Source organism: Amblyomma maculatum, chromosome 1 (assembly GCF_055883805.1).
Source record: "Amblyomma maculatum isolate TAMU_Amacu chromosome 1, ASM5588380v1, whole genome shotgun sequence".
Taxonomy (NCBI): domain Eukaryota; kingdom Metazoa; phylum Arthropoda; class Arachnida; order Ixodida; family Ixodidae; genus Amblyomma; species Amblyomma maculatum.
In genome coordinates, this window is record NC_139344.1 from 93305218 (window position 1) to 93322035 (window position 16818).

Consider the following 16818-nt stretch of genomic DNA (forward strand, 5'->3'; position numbering starts at 1 on the left):
AAGGGAGAGTATCCGGCGGTATCATGCCGCGAGGAGTTATAAACGAATGTTATGAAAGATAAAGAGATGTCCCAGTCACGGTGATTGTCAGAAACATACATTGACATTATATCGGTCAGGGTACGATTAAGGCGCTCAGTAGGACCGTTCGTTTGTGGATGGTAGGCCGTTGTGAAGTTGTGGCGCGTAGCGCATGAGCGCAGAAGGTCATTAACATCGGTGTGCAGTTGACGAGGAGCACCATGAAGCAAGATGACGTCATGCAAAAGAAAGTCTGCAAAGTCGGAGGCACAGCTGGTGGGGATAGCTCTGGTTATGGCATACCGGGTGGCGTAATCGGTCGCTACGGCAATCCATTTGTTCCCTGAAGTCGATGTGGGGAATGCCCGAGCAGGTCGAGACCAACTCGAGAAAAGGGCTCAGTTGGAACTGCGAGTGGTTGCAGGGGCCCACTAGGGTGAAGAGACGGGGTCTTCCTGCGCTGGCACAGCTCACAGGCGGCGACGTAGCGGCGAACAGAGCGGTAGAGGCCAGGCCAGTAGAATCGCCGTCGAACATTGTCGTATGTGCGGGACACTCCTAGGTGCCCTGCTGTAGGAGCATCATGAAGGTGCGCAAGAACAGCAGAGCGTAGATGTGTCGGGACAACAAGCAAAAGGTCTACACCATCTGGGCGCATATTGCGTTGGTATAATGTGTTATTAAGCAGCACAACACATACTGATGGGCGGATCGGTGCTGTCGTTGCGCAGGTGATCAATAATGGGACGCAGGGAAGGATCACGACTCTGTTCGACGCCGAAGTGGAGAAAGTTCGAATGGACAAAACGCAGTCGTCAGCAGTATTGTCAGGAAGTTCAGGAGGGTCAACGGGGTGGCGGGACAAGCAGTCGGCGTCTTGATGTAGGCGGCCTGACTTGTACACAACAGTAAACGTGTATTCTTGTAATCGCAGGGCCCAGCGACCTAAGCGGGCCAGTAGGGTCATTAAGTGATGACAACCAACACAAGGCATGATGGTCCGTCCCTACGCTGAAGGGCCGCCCAAACAAATAAGGGCGGAATTTGGTCAACGGCCAAACAAGTGCACGGCATTCGCGCTCCGTAATGGAATAATTGAGCTCGGACTGAGATAGAAGGCGGCTGGTATAGGCAATCACACGAGAGTGGCCATGCTGGTACTGGGCAAGGATGCGCCAATACCATGTCCGCTAGCGTCGGTACGCAGTTCTGTAGGCGCAGACGGGTTGAAGTGCGCCAGTACAGGAGGAGCGGTGAGCGCGGAAATGAGCGTTGTGGAGGCCTGAGCTTGTTCACGGCTCCACGAGAAATTCACGTTTTTCTGCAAAAGGGAGGTAAGGGAACGTGCAGGGTCAGCGAAGTTCCGAATGAAGCGACGGAACTAGGAGCAGAGCCCGAGAAAACTTCGCACATCACTTGTAATTACGTGGTGTAGGGAACTCGCGGACTCCACGAACTTTATCAGGGTCGGGCTGCACACCATTTTCGTCAACCAGATGTCCCAGGATTTTGATGTGGCGGCGGCCGAAGCTGCATATGACCATGCAGCAACAATATGACCATGAAAAAAAAACCGCTTCGTGTGGCCTACGCGCGGCGTTCCCCGCCTGTCACGAAGAGGGCCTAGGTTCGAACCCGAAGAACCCCAATGACGACACATTTATTTTATTGAATGCCTTCTATTTTCAAAAACACCCCCTCAGAGGAACCTCCTCGACAATTTTGATTTCCCTCCCCAATTTGTTAGCATTATTGACGGTTTGGTGTTTGAGATTCATGCGCGAGGTGATGTGCTATGACGTCATCACCCTGTCGACCAGTCAGGATATTTCCCGACCGCCGTCTACGGCAGTGGCGGCTTTTCGGCGGAACGAGCTATGTTGTAGGAAACAGTCAATGGCCGGCACGGAACACTTTCTTGAACACAAAACGACGAAACTGTATTGAACCTCTACATTATATATCGGACGGTTAAACAAGGGTACAGCACACACGTCTATCTTTCAGTTCACGAAGCATGTTGAATGTGATCCGCAGGCGAGTCTCTCTCCCTCGGTGCCGAGACGAGGTCCCACTTATGTCTCGACTACTTTAGACTCCCAGGCGCCAGATCATGAGGTAAACAGCAGAAGGTTCTGTTGTTAATAATAATTGGTTCACATGAAGGAATAGGCGCAGTATCTGTCACACCTGCTTCTGTGGACACCAGTACCGCGTTGTAAGGAGAGGGATGAAGGTGGGAGTGAAAGTGGAAAGAGAGAAACGGGAGCCGTAGTGGAGGGCCACGGAGTAATTTCGACCACCTGGGGATCTTTAAGCATTGCCTTACTCCGGCGCGGCTCCCGCGCCGTGCCCGCGCACCAGGGTGAGGTAACACCCCTCTCACACACAACGCAGAAAGGGAAAGGGGGGGGGGGGATACTTGTAAAGCACTGCATCCTAGAAGCGAAGAAAACACAACAAGCTGTATACTATATAGCATAAAAATGATTTCGTCACTGTCTATAAGATTGCACGCAGCAACGATTCACATTCAAGAGTAGCCGCATTCTAAAACATCTTGTTCGATAAAGCAAAGAATGGAGAAGAAACGATCAGCTATAATAACGTCGGTGCAGTATCGGAACAAACAGATTTTCTCAGCGCTTTCCGTCGACGGGAAACAATGTAAAAATGTATTTTAACAGAGCCTTCACAAAATGCATGCGGTTAGGACAGTAGACTTTGTGCATGCGATTGGGTGTAGTGCTGGGGAGCTGTTGCTATTGCTGCCAGCATCAGGGATATGATACGAATAGTGGTTCACCGCGCTAACACCTAGAATGACAAAAAAACACAAACAGTGCATTTCTCAAAGGGCGGAGCCCGTGAGCGCTCGGAATAGCAAACTTGTTAAATGACCGCATTTCTTGCTCGCGTTTTTTCTCGGTCATTGGCTGATGAACGCACATCCCGTTTTATCAAAAAGCGTGGAGCAAGAGGAGGCATTTGAAAACAGGATATAGATAGGGCACCAGTATGATTAGCAAAACAAACTTGCTTGCATTCGCACACGTCTGAAGAAGCGATATTTTAATTTTGAAGCTCATTTACATGTTTTGCACTTGCATCAAAAAAGTAAAAAATAAATGGGAATCAATGGTCGGCGCAGAGTACCTACTTCAGCGACGCGTTTCAGCTCTTTCAAATATCGAGCGTGAAGGGCGTTCTATTCGCCGCTCCTAGGTGGCAGCCCCAACAAGGATATCAGCATGCAGCACTCCTAAGAGCTTGCCATGCGGGAAAATAGATGGCTCCTCAAGCAACATTTGAATAGAGGGGGAAAGCCCCCTTTATTCAAATTTTGCTTGAGGAGTCATTTATTTTCCCATTTGAATGAAAGGACTGCGAACGGCGCTCGGTCGGCTTGATTGTTGGAGCCCCTTGCCGTCCGTGTCCCACACGCAGTTCAGCAGTCCTAGTTTTCAATTGGTCGCATACAGATGTATGTGTTCTCCACGTCTGGCATCTGTGCGTTGTTTCCTTTATGAGTCTAGGTGACATCAATTTTAACGCGATAGGGTTTGTTCTCCAAAAACGCCGGCGTCAGCGTTGCGAGGGGAAAATAGCGGGCATGTCTCTGGCAGGTTGTAGTGGCAGGTGACATGGAAGGTGACATGGAGACACGGCCGGGCACGGAATGATGGCCAGATTGTGTGACGTAGCGAGACCAAATGGCATGGCCAAGTAGCGGAAGCTGCCAACCTTGTGTTCGTATTATTATGGATATTATTATACGGAGCACTAATATACGGAGTATTATTATTGACGGGTCTGTACATGTATGCCTGCTCGATAAATACTCCTAGCTCCCCGCAAAGCGTTTGAAAGTCACCAGAGGAGCTGCAAATAGAAGTTCGGTCATCCTGCGTGTCTACCTTGGCAATATCCGCAATCCCGCAAATGTCATGTATTGAAGCCTTCAAGCCTGATTGCTCACGGCAAGAATCGCTGCCAGTCGCACCACGGTAGCACGCAAGTGACGGTTACGGGGCGATCCGGCACACGCTAGCATAGGTACACATTGGCTCGGTGCCCTCGCTTCGGTCTTTGTAAAAAGACTCGAAATATGTCCCCCTCGACTCACTCGTAATTTAGACGCGCCTCGCACTGGAAATGACACTTACGAAAGAACCTTGCACACATACTTCAACACCAGTCGTAATTCTAAATAAAATAACAACTGAGCCGATGCTCGCAGACTGAAGGTGAAACAACTTAACCCGTTTATTCAAGCAGACGGCACTATTTATAGGACACAGACACAGTCCAATGACATATCATATCTTATCCGAAGTACACATGTATAGATTACATTCCCAATCCAATTTATCCAATAGAAACCAAAACTAATGTAGTACTACAGAATGCATTGCAAACAAAGTATTAACGAATTTGAACAATTTCACTGTTGCCTTGAATAGCGTACGCGCATGCGTGCACGTGTATGCATACATGCTTGTACATACGTAAAGCAAGCGCATTCATGTCTGGTGTCATGGACACCATAGTCCGAGGCTTGAGAGTTCTTCACCGTGCACTGACATGGCACCCCACATCGGCATTTTCGGCATTGCGGGATTAGATGCCGAAATGCGATTCTTGTATTGTTGGGCTCTCAGCACCCATACACCGGAGTCAATGAGTCACCGCGGAAGCTGAAAGAACGTTTATTGTAGCGAAAGCTACATTGGGCCACTAACGAGGAGTTTCGCGTGGCGGGAGGCATAGAGCTACTGCCTAGCAACCGCCGCAGCTGGCGGACGGCGCGCGCTCGCGTCGCCATCTGGCAATCAAGAAACAACCCAACAACATAGCTAGACATAGTGAGTAGCGCATCTTAATTCTCCTTCTCTATCGTGAGCATGATAGTAGTAATGATGATAGGTTAGTCAGCGGCGCATTTCGGGCGAGCATGTACAACCTTCTTCTCTTGTATTCAGCATTGGAAAGGATTGGATCGGACTCCGTTGGATTGGACTCGATTGAATTGGACTCGATTGGACTGGTTTGGATTGGACAGGTTTGGATTGAATTGGACAGGATTTGTTGGATTGTATTTCACTGGAATGAACTGTACTTGATTGGGCTGGATTTGATTACACTGGATTAATTTGGATTGGAATAAATAATACTGGATTGGATTGAATTATGCTGGAGTGCATGGGATTTGATTGAATTGGAGAGAAGTAAGCAGCCCAGCGCCAGGCACACATGCTTTAGCTACGTATATCCTGGCCTAGCTTAGCTAAGCCACGACCAATTTTTATTGTGCACAAGTATCTATGGACCTTTCTGCTTGAGCTTCTGTGATCAACAAAAAGAACAGTTTAAAACGTGGTATTTATAATCTTTGCTACTGCAGCACGTATTTACCTGCTAGTTTTTCTCTTCATTGATACACATGCTCGTGAAGGTATCTGTGTTAGTCGCCCGTACCTAAGGTCATTTGGTAATAGCAACTCTAGAAAAAGGTGCGTGTCTGGCAACATTGTGCCCCACAAACAAAGATGGTCGCTTGATTCGGGGTTGCGGAGGCACTTCGATTGGTTACGTAGCTTAGATTTTAGGGTTTTAGCGTTGAATATCGGTGTTTTGAGGAAAGCGAGCGCATTATAGCACCAAACCACCTCATCTTGATCGGACCGAGGAACCGCAAATATTATCGCGCCGAAAACGTCACCTTGACCGTGAAGACGTCCGGCTTACAGCGTGAGCCACATGGGATCTCATTCAAGATAGAATGCTTCGCCAGTGAGCTCGGCGCGATGGAATTCAACTGCACATACGCTGCCAGCCTTTCTGAAAAGTGCAGGCACCTATGTACAGCGCTTATTCATTACTACAGGTAAGCTGTTTTGCGGTTCACTTGAAAATGACTACGTTAGATCAAAGTTCCAACCCCCTGAACGGCAGAATGAGCTCTTCGCGTTAGGAGCGATGGACTGGTTGCGCACGCTGTAGATGTAGAGCTGTCTGCAGCTTCGTTGACAATGCCTTGACTCCAAAAGTCCCAAAACCACGTTTTTGCAGCTTCTGCGGATATTTGAATCCCTGAAGTCCACATATAGCTATAGAAAAGTGAATGCGATCTACGATACATTGAAATAAGCTAACGACTGTATTTAAAGAACAACATATGTAGCAGTCGTTTAAAGCTCACACTGATTCCCGTCAATCGTGTTCTGTCGCCGGAAACCAATTCACCGTCTGTGTCCGAATGGCGACAGAGCGAAGCACTATCAGCCGCTCGAGCGCTCTGATGTTAGCTCATATGGCTAATGCGTCGGAGGCAAACACCAGCCAACAGAAACATAGCCGTGGATAATACCGCAAGGTAGACGGCAAGTGGAGCTATCAGAGGAAGTTCACTCAGAAAACGGAACCATAGTCACAAAACCATCATGCGACGTTAAATAAGTGCTCACGAGGAATGTTGACGCTTTTACCGGAAAAAAATTTTCTTGAGTGAAATGCGTCGACCAAACTTAAATAGTCGCAACCACTTTCTTTTCAGTCTTGGAGTTTTTATTGTAAAGCTCTCCGGGAGGCGTCTTCCGCTTCACTCAGGAAACGATGAAACGACACTGTGCGGTCTTTCAAGCGAGACAACACGCAATACAGAACACAGCAGAAATCTTACCAGTGTAAAGAAGACAAAGAACAGAAAACGCTGCGGCATCGCCATCACCATCGCTTATCTCCGGAGCCCATCTCTCGCGCTGAAGCTGTGCCCTGCGGCTGGCAATTCGACCCTGCTGTGCCCGAATTACTGGCAGCGCTAGACGTTCAAACCATCTATTAAATCCACATTTCACTTGGTGGAGGTGCGGGGTATCGATCCCCGTACCCATCTCGCCCTGGAACTTCGCAGCAGAACGTTGACTACCTCAATGACGGAGCCGACTTCATTGCACCTACCTCCGCCCGTCACCTGCACAGGTGCGCTTCGTCAACGGGACCCCGCTACCTTCAGTGGAAGCAGCGATGACGACGTCGACGATTGACTGACCACTTACGAACGGGTGAGCCGTCACAATAACTGAGACGACAATCGTAAGCTCAATAATGTCATCTTTTACTTGAGCGACGTCGCTAATCTGTGGTTTCGAAACCACGAGTCAGACTTTACCACTTGGGCAAATTTCAAGACCAAATTTTCTGATGTCCTTGGCCGCCCCGCCGTCCGAAACCTCCGCGCGGAACAGCGTCTTCGGTGGCGACTGCAGCTACCCGGTGAAACATTCACCAGTTACATTGAGGACATTGTTGATCTGTGTCTCGCGTTGACCCGACCATGACCGAGGCCGTTAAGATGTCATGTGCTCACAGGAATTGATAACGGCGCTTTCAACATGCTCATAGCGAAAGGCCCCACTACGGTCAAGGTAATCTACGACCTCTGTCAAAGCTACGACGAGCTCCAGAAGGAGCGTGTTTTGATTCGCCAGCCTCATGCATCCCTTGCTGGACTAGCCGCGGAGAGGGAGTCATCTAGCCTCTCTGAAGACATCAAGGCTTTTTACGCCAGGAGGTCGCGCGACAACTGTCCCTGCAGCCATATGTTAAGGAGTCGTCACCAACTGGCCTTGTTCCGGAGCTTCGTCGTGCAATCCAGCAGCATGTGTCTGAAGTCGTCCCTAATCCTGTTCCTCAATCAGCTCCGGTCGCACCCTCAATGCCGTTCCCCAAGCCCACAATTTCATCGTCCGGCGTTGCGCCACTGAGCTACGCTCCAGCATTCGCGCCGGCTCCTCCTCAAGTATTGCGTCGCACGTATGCTGAAGTCACTTCAAGTCCACCTCCTGAGCCAGCATATGCCTATGCTTCGCCCCCCATGCGGTCGGCACCAGCAGCTTTTGCTCCCCCCTTACTTCAGACACGATCTCCATGGCGCACTTCAGACAACGGGCCTATTTGCTACCACTGCGGCATCCCTGGGCACACTACACGCTACAGCCGGCGCCGAATAAATATGGCCTTTGCTGCACGGCCTGCGCCACCTTATTTGGCCCCCAGTTCCCAGTCCTATCGGGTCCTCCAACAGCACCCCCTGATCCTCCGGACTTTCTCCCTCGTCGTTCGCCATCGCCACGTCGCCGCTCCATTTCACCAATGCGCCGACGACCCGCTACCCAGCCGGAAAACTAACCTCCGCAGTTCGCGAGGCACGAACTGCGTATTCGACAGAATTTAAAAGTCCTCGTCTTAATCCCGCAAATGTTATTCCTGTCATCGTTGAAGGTGTTCATACTCTTGCGCTCGTCGACACCGGAGCCGCTGTATCAGTTATCAGCCAAAAACTCTGCCGCTCCATCCGAAAGGTGACTACGCCTCTCGAGGGACTATCGCTTCGTACCGCATCCGCTCACAGTATACAGCCGACAGCTATCTGCAGTGCTCGCGTCGCCATTGCTGCAGCCTTGTACGTCATCGAATTCGTCGTTCTCCCCACATGTTCTCATGACGTCATTCTCGGCTGGGATTTCCTGTCCCAGCATCATGCTATCATTGACTGCGCCAGTCCTCAAGTAGAGCTCAATGAATCGAGTGATGCACCATCTGATGTCCTGCTCCATGAGCCGCGTCCTCGTTTTGCGGCCAAACTCCTCGTAGGTCATGACACAACCATCCCACCCGTTAGCGCTGTTCTGGTTCCCCTCACTGCCTCTTTTAATACCGCCGCGACAGTCCTCTTTGTGCCCTCTAACGTTGTCTGCCGCCGCCGCCACTTACCGCTGCCGTTTGCCGTCCTTGACATAAACAACGGCGCTAGCACACTTCTGGTAGCCAATCCTCTTGCGTCTCCCGCTATGTTGATCGAAGGGGAGTGTCTTGGCCTCATCGAGCCCGTGGACCTTCTGTTCGCCTTTGATGATGAGTTTGCCAAGTTGACGCCTTGACCCCAACTCGTGTGGCTTCCGATCCGCTACAGCGGGACCTTTTTGACCATTCTGTGGACAGCGCTCTAGAGACGCGCCACCGCGAGCAACTTCTTGGCCTTCTACACCAATTCCGCTCCTCCTTCGACATCCCGCAATCTTCCTTGGGCCGCACGACGACCGTTTCCCACCTCATCAACACTGGCGCTCATCCACCTCTCCATCAGCGGCCATATCGTGTGTCCCCGACTGAGCGCCATGTTATTGCCCAACAAGTCGATGACATGCTGCAACGCGGAGTAATTAGAGAATCCTGTAGCCCATGGTCTTCTTCTGTGGTCCTAGTTGAAAAGAAGGATGGCTCCATACGATTTTGTGTTGATTATCACCGCCTCAACAAAATTACTCATCGTGATGTGTACCCCCTCCCACGAATCGACGATGCCCTAGACTGCATGCAAGGCGCAGAATTCTTTTCCTCACTCGATTTACGCTCCGGGTATTGGCAGGTGCCCATGGCAGAGGCGGATCGTGCTAAGACCGCCTTTATTGCTCCAGACGGACTATACGAATTTATTGTTATGCCATTCGGACTCTGTAATGCCCCAGCCACATTTGAAAGAATGATGGACACTGTACTGCTCGGCCTGAAATGGAACATCTGTTTATGCTACCTCGATGATATCGTTGTCTTTTCAACCGACTTCCCGACCCACCTGACTCGACTTCGCCAGGTCTTCACCTGCCTAACCCGCGCCGGTCTTCAACTGAACCTCAAAAAGTGCCGCTTCCATGCCTGCCAGCTCACAATACTCGGACATGTTGTGTGCAAAGATGGAGTTCTGCCTGATCCTGAGAAGCTGCGCGTCGTCGCTGACTTTCCGAAACCGACCACTTTGAAACAACTGCGAAGTTTCGTGGGTCTCTTCTCGTATTTTCGTCGTTTTGTTCGGAATTTCGCAACCATCATAGCCCCCCTTACACAGCTCTTGAAAGGCACCCCTAACCTCTCCTCTTGGTCACCAGCCTGCGATGATGCATTCGCGACTCTGCGCAATGTTCTGACGTCACCGCCAATCCTTCGCCATTGCGACCCTACTGCACCTACAGAACTTCACACCGATGCCAGTGGTGTCGGCCTCGGCGCCGTCCTCGCCCAGCACAAGCCTGGTTTCTCCGAATACGTTGTCGCCTACGCAAGCCGTGCTCTTAACAAAGCCGAGTCCAACTACTCCGTTACCGAAAAGGAGTGCTTAGCAATCGTGTGGACTGTAACGAAGTTCCGCCCTTACTTGCCACTCTTTCGAGGTAGTTACAGATCATCACGTTCTCTGCTGGCTCGCGTCTCTCAAGGATCCGTCTAGCCGTCTCGGGCGCTGGGCTCTCAGGCTTCAGGATTACGACATTCGTGTAGTGTACCGCTCTGGCCGCAAGCACTCTGACGCCGACGCTCTTTCTCGGTCGCCGGTACACTCGCCTAACTCATCGTTCCCTCCTCAAGCATCCTTGTCAGCACTCACCATTGAGGATATGCCTTTCGAGCAACGACAAGATCCTTGGGTTTCTAACCTGCTAGATATCCTTGGCACTACTTCCGTGGCTACGCATCCTCGGGCACTCCGCCGACAGGCCTCCCATTTCACCATTCGGGACAGCCTTCTCTACCGGAGGAACTACAACTCAGACAGCAGAACGTGGCTTCTTGTCAATCCGCGTCACCACCGCTCCGAGGTTTGTGCCCACCATCACACTGACCCGCAAAGCGCTCATGCCGGCGTCCTAAAAACCCATGATCGAATTCGTCAGAGGTACTACTGGCGGGGAATGTACAATTTCGTACGGCGCTACATTCGCTCTTGTACCGCCTGTAAACAACGCAAGATTTCTCGCCACCCCGCTGGCCCTCTCCAGCCTTTACCGTGTCCAGCTCGCCCGTTTGATCGCGTGGGAATCGACCTTTATGGTCCGCTACCATGCAGTGCTGCTGGTAATCGATGTGTCATCGACGCCGTTGACCACCTGAACCGTTACGCCGAGACTGCTGCACTTCCCGCGGCGACAGCCCGAGAGGTAGCCCATTTTCTTCTGCACCACTTCATTCTTCGACACGGCGCCCCTCGCGAGCTACTGAGTGATAGAGTCGTGTCTTTCTTTCCGAAATAGTCTAAGAGCTCCTGTCGTCTTGCAAATCGATACATCGGGCTACAACTGCGTACCACCCGCAAACAAACGGCCTCACGGAGCGCTTCAACCGTACGCTTGGGGACATGCTCGCAATGTATGTTTCATCTGAATCTGGAAGCTCCAACTGGGACCAGGTACTGCCATTCGTAACGTTCGCATACAACACTGCCACCCAAGCAACAACTGGTTTTTCGCCCTTCTTTCTCTTATACGGCCGTGAACCACCTTGTACTCTGGACACAATTTTGCCATACCATCCAGATGCCTCCGAGTAGAGTGCTTTGTCAGATATTGTACAGAACGCCGAGGAATGCCGTCAGCTAGCTCGCACGTTTACCTCCAACACTCAAGGTTGGTTGGTTTGTGGGGTTTAACGTCCCAAAGCGACTCAGGCTATGAGAGATACCGTAGTGGAGGACTCCGAAAATTTCGACCACCTGGGGTTCTTTAACGTGCACTGACATCGCACAGCACACGGACGCCTTGCTTTTCGCCTCCATCGAAAAGCGGCCGCGAGGCCGGGATTCGATCCCGCATTCTTGGGAACAGTAGTCAAGCGCCGTAGCCACTGGGCCACCCCGGCGGGGCTCCAACACTCAAGGCTATCGCAAAGATCAGCATGATAGCGATACCCCTGCTCCCACGTTCCTGGCCAACAGCTTCGTTTGGCTATGCGTTCCTGCCACCAACAAACTAGAAACCAAATACCACGGACCTTATAGCGTCATGGAACACCCATCCCCTGTGAACTACGTCATCGAGCCAGTCACCCCTTCTTCCGACCACTGCCGTCGCGGCCGCGAGGTTGTCCACGTTAGCCGCCTCAAGCCATATTACAACCTTCTGGTCGTCTCTTCTCCCTGAGTCGCCAGGATGGCGACTTCTTCACGTGGGGGAAAAAAAAACAAACTGTAATGCCTGTATATATTTTCATATGCTTTCTCCCATATCGTCACCCATCATGATCCTCTTTATTCTCCTCTTCCCCTTCCCCAGTTCAGATTAGCAGGCCGGATTTTAATCATTCTGACCAACCTCTGCCTTTCCTTTCACTAAATCCATCTATCTATGTGTACACTTTTGCATACTGCTGTTGGTACATTTAAAGAATCCGGAATGTCAATTTTGAACACCTTGTACAAGTCAATATTGTTACGTAGTGAGTACGTAGGGTGAAGGGGTATTTACAAATTAGGAAAACGAACTTTTTTCAGTCCTTTCTCTAGAGTGGTGGGAGCCTATACTGGCCAGCTCACAGCCAATAACGCAAGTTAAGGCCACTGAGTGGGCTATAACGTCACCAAGAGCCACCGACTCGAGGCCATCTAATTGTAGTTCACGTGTCGTTCAATGCTGACAATAAATGATTTCCAATCCAACCCGAATTTCCCAAGGCCCGCCAAATTCTACTTCCCTTGTTCTCTTCTCTTCGGCCCTCTGGAGATGACCCAAAGCACGTGTTTTATCGTTAGTTATATACTCCTCCCATCTACAAACCTCAAGGTGAATGGATGGTGGAATTCTCGCGCTGTGCAGCACATATCGTCCTCTTCTTGCTCTGTGCAGCAAAGATCCCCAGTCAGAAAAGACCACAGAACATTTTCTGTTGTCACGACAGAATTTCTATGCAGTTTTGACAGTTAACCTGTTGTGGCAGCAGGAATTTTTGTAGTAACATCAGAATTTTCTGTAGTTAAAACAGAAAAGTACTACAGACTACAAAAAAGTACATCAACAAAAGTACCATTGGCAGGTACTAGAGAACTTGAGAAAATTTTGACGTGTATGACAGAAATTTTGTAGCAAACGTCAGAACCATGAATATTTTGTCGCAATTTTGACATGGTTCTGTAGTTGTTTTTTTCGATCGCCTTCATCCCGCACTGTGCAGCCTGGGCTCGCCGTCTTCATCGTAGTGCCCAGGCACGAGAGCACTCTGCTATCACCTCAGCAAATCACGCCTCGTGTAAAACTGCAGCACTCTACCGCGCTGTACATTGACCGTCTTCGTCTTCATTAAGTTCTATTTGCACCGCTCCTTCATTTCACCAGGGTGAATACGCCATACACGTACACCATCTCGCTAAAGATAGAGGCCGCAGTCGTGCCAGAGAGGCTACCGAGATCATCGAACAACGAGAAGCCGGACTAGCCCGTAGCCGATAAGCGTGCCTAGCGCGAAAGCGAGCACAGATCGAAGCAGCAGCAGCCGATTGCTAACACTCGTGAAACTTGGTTCAAGTGTAGTTGAACCTCTAAAGTCTTTTTGCAACCATTTCTGTAGCTTCCTTTGGATGGCTGCGCCTGATTTTACGCGAAGTGCATATAGCTCCGTTCGGTCGAAAAGCGCCGCCGACGCCCGTAGCTCAGGATTTAGAAAACTGTGTAGGAAAAAATACGCACGTGATTTCGTACCAAAATTCTGACGCAATTTTGTGCAGCGTTGAGGGTGGTGTCGTACCACTTTGATTCCCGTTTAGCATTCACCTGCTAGTCAAGTTGGAGGGCAGCTTGCGACAGGGATTCCAATTGACGACTTATGTACCTCCAACCGAATGCCGTTCATTGTAAGTGGAGGCGCCCACCGGGAAGTGAGACGATATTACGCCTTCATTTCTCCCAGAACAGCTTAAACAAAAATAAAAAAAAAATTCGCAAAACGACAAGGTGATGTCAAGGCGCTGTCGCGTCTGCTCTTAAGGTGAAGCTTGAGTGTTCCTCTAATTCTTGAGAGCCTAATCCATTGACTATGTTCTCTTGAAAGATGTTGACTTATTGAAAAATCTGTGCCACCGCATGCATTGCTTAATATGTGTTTTCATTTTTATTGTTGCATTAGCCTTTGCACTGTTGGTTTGACTATTCATTCGCTGCTGCATTAACTGATGCATTCTCGCAATTTGCAGGAAAGTTTTTATACCACTGTGTAACGCAATGTACCTAAAGTGCCTTACAATAATGTCTGTTTTGCTATGTAGGTGAACAGGATGAGTAAATAAATAAATAAATCCTAATTACGGCATAAACGCACGTAAAAATTCTCTCCTGCAAGAGAAACATTATCGAAGTGACGCAAAGCTTTCGTGTTTGCCAATCATCTCATGTTCAGTACTCATGATCTCACTGTACCGAACCTTCTCTGTTGAGCAATTCATCAACACAAATGCTGCTGAAACAGCGACGGCCAAAGCTTTGTTTCGCAATTAAGGCACACACGAACCGAAGAACTCTCGGATAAACCGATAATTAAAACACTGATCCCTCTTTTGTACTCAAAATAGATACATAAAATTTGTTATCACTGAATACTTTGTATTAGCGACAGTATTTTTCTCCGCCATAAAAAAGAACGTTTTTATTATGTGCCGCCACATTTCTGTGACAACAAAATTCTCGCGATAATGAAATACATCCACGCTGCCCGCGACTTACTGCGGTCATAGTTTCTAATATTGCTTAGAGGGAAAGCTGGGTCCATCGTCTATGCGAGTTTCTTAAAAGGACAGTTCATCCGCCGTGGGAATGCCGGGATGACAAGACTGGCTACTTGACTTGGCCCTTATACATAATTACGACTGCAGAAATAAACACTTGCAAACAAATATTGAAAATATTGATAGACAGCGTTGCTTCATAATCAAAATGTGCTAAAAAAGCATTTTCCTACTGCACATACAATAAATGAGCAGATAAGGAAATATTTGCAAACGAGCACCGAATTACCTGCGGTGAGAGGAAGCTTTTTCTTAATGTCGCCAAATATGGCCAACCGCCTAAAACATTTTTTTTTTTTTTTTGCGTTAATAGGCACACTTTCTGAGGCAAATATTCTTTCAGAAATTTTTTAACACTTCAAATAGTACACTTTATGCACGTCCGTTTCGGCATCTCAAAACAGTAGAAACGTTTCATTGGTGTCGTCTGCTCTTACAAGTTCACACCGCATTACCCAGCTTTTCGGCCTAGGTACAAATGAGCTACGCAGATATCAGTTGACAAGACCGCGGACTTCCGCTTATCATTCAGAGCAGCTCGTAACTTCGCTCTTCGCTGCAACTGCATGTGAGTGCACATACGCAGCAAGAAAATGCGGATTGGCAAAGGGGTCCATTTTTGTTTGCTGCCTCGATCGATATACAGAACATGTGCACTGTTTTCGAAAATGAGACAACTCGAAGTTTTTCCAGCGGCCATCAGTTTTTACGACATAAACAATGTACCGTCTTTGCCAAAAGTAACCAAGCTGCAGGTTCCGCTTCTCAGTCAGCTAATAGAGAATTCGTACGACGTCCAAAGCTGTAAATCTGTGCAAAATAGAGGCAAGCTCCTGTCCTCACTTCTTAACCAGTTGTGATCCTCTGGGAATCAATGTGATTTTTAGAATACAAGCGAGAAGTGAAACATGCAGCCTGGTTACTTTTGACAAAGACGGTACATTCAAGCCGCTGAAGCGCGCACCAAAGGGAAACAAAAGATCGTTTTCGTTTCTCGATCGTACAGCCAGACTCACAACAAAGTCGAGTAAGCTCATACGCAACTTCACGTGAAATGATCGACGCTCTTAACAGCAAAAGCGATATACATCTGCGAATTTTACAGCACACAAGCACAGTTGCTGTATCTTCGCATCCGGATGCTTCGGATATCGAATTAACTGCGTGCGTCGCTGGATAATCACACGACGCCAAAGCACATAAAACACACATGGAAATGAAACTAAAGAGCCAAAAAATCCAATCCGTAGAACAGTGAACAATCCACATCCAAACCCTCGTCTCACCAGCGTGTTTTGAGCATCCCTAGTGTATAAAGTGCAGAGCAGCCAGTTTTCATTTTAGTAATAAAAACCCTATAACTAAGGAATCTAACTGATCAAAGCGAGCGCAACCGCTATGGGTGTTCGGGCGTTGCCTGTATCTCTCCGACGTTTCTTCTGCGGTCCAGGATGAGTAAGATGGAAACATGATGGGTGTCTACGTGAATGCGGGGATGTACCTGTGGGCGCGATGTGAGGGTGCATTGCGCACTGCTTTCACGTTCTTGTCACCACAATTGTTTATGCTCTGTATCGTACATGGGACCGACGCAGAGATAATTAGGTTGATACCGGATATACCGAATTATTGCTTATATCAAATTCTCAGAATATCCCCAGCAAAGTTATTGGAGTCATGTTTTCGTTTCTCGAACTTCCGTCTAGGGGAGCACTCGATATATCGAACTGTGTGCCGCGCCAATGCAAGGGGCGCTTCTCCTAATGGTGCTCCCTCAATCTGTTTTCGCACACGCAGCCGGGTCGGCTGCGCAGGCTTGGGCACCTACTAGCAACGCTGACGCTATAAAACTGCTGGACGAGGTGAACGTAGAGTCCGATTGAAAGTGCCATTTGTTCTTGCGGGTTGTTTTGCAACGCAACCCTGCTGACATGCGGAGAAGCCAAAGTTCGGTGCACCGGTTGTGTGGTGAACCCAGCCTTGCTGACGGAAGGCTTGTGGCTTGAGGCCTGCTTCGCTGCAGAAGGAGACGAAGAAATCAACTCTTTTCCATTTTCACTGCATTATAGCGTTTATAGTGTGCTAGTAACAAAATTAGACCTCCTGTGATCAGCGGCGGCTTTTCTCAAATCCATCAAATCATCCCACATCAACCGCAACCACAACGACGCTCTTGTACGCGGTGCGACACATGAAGT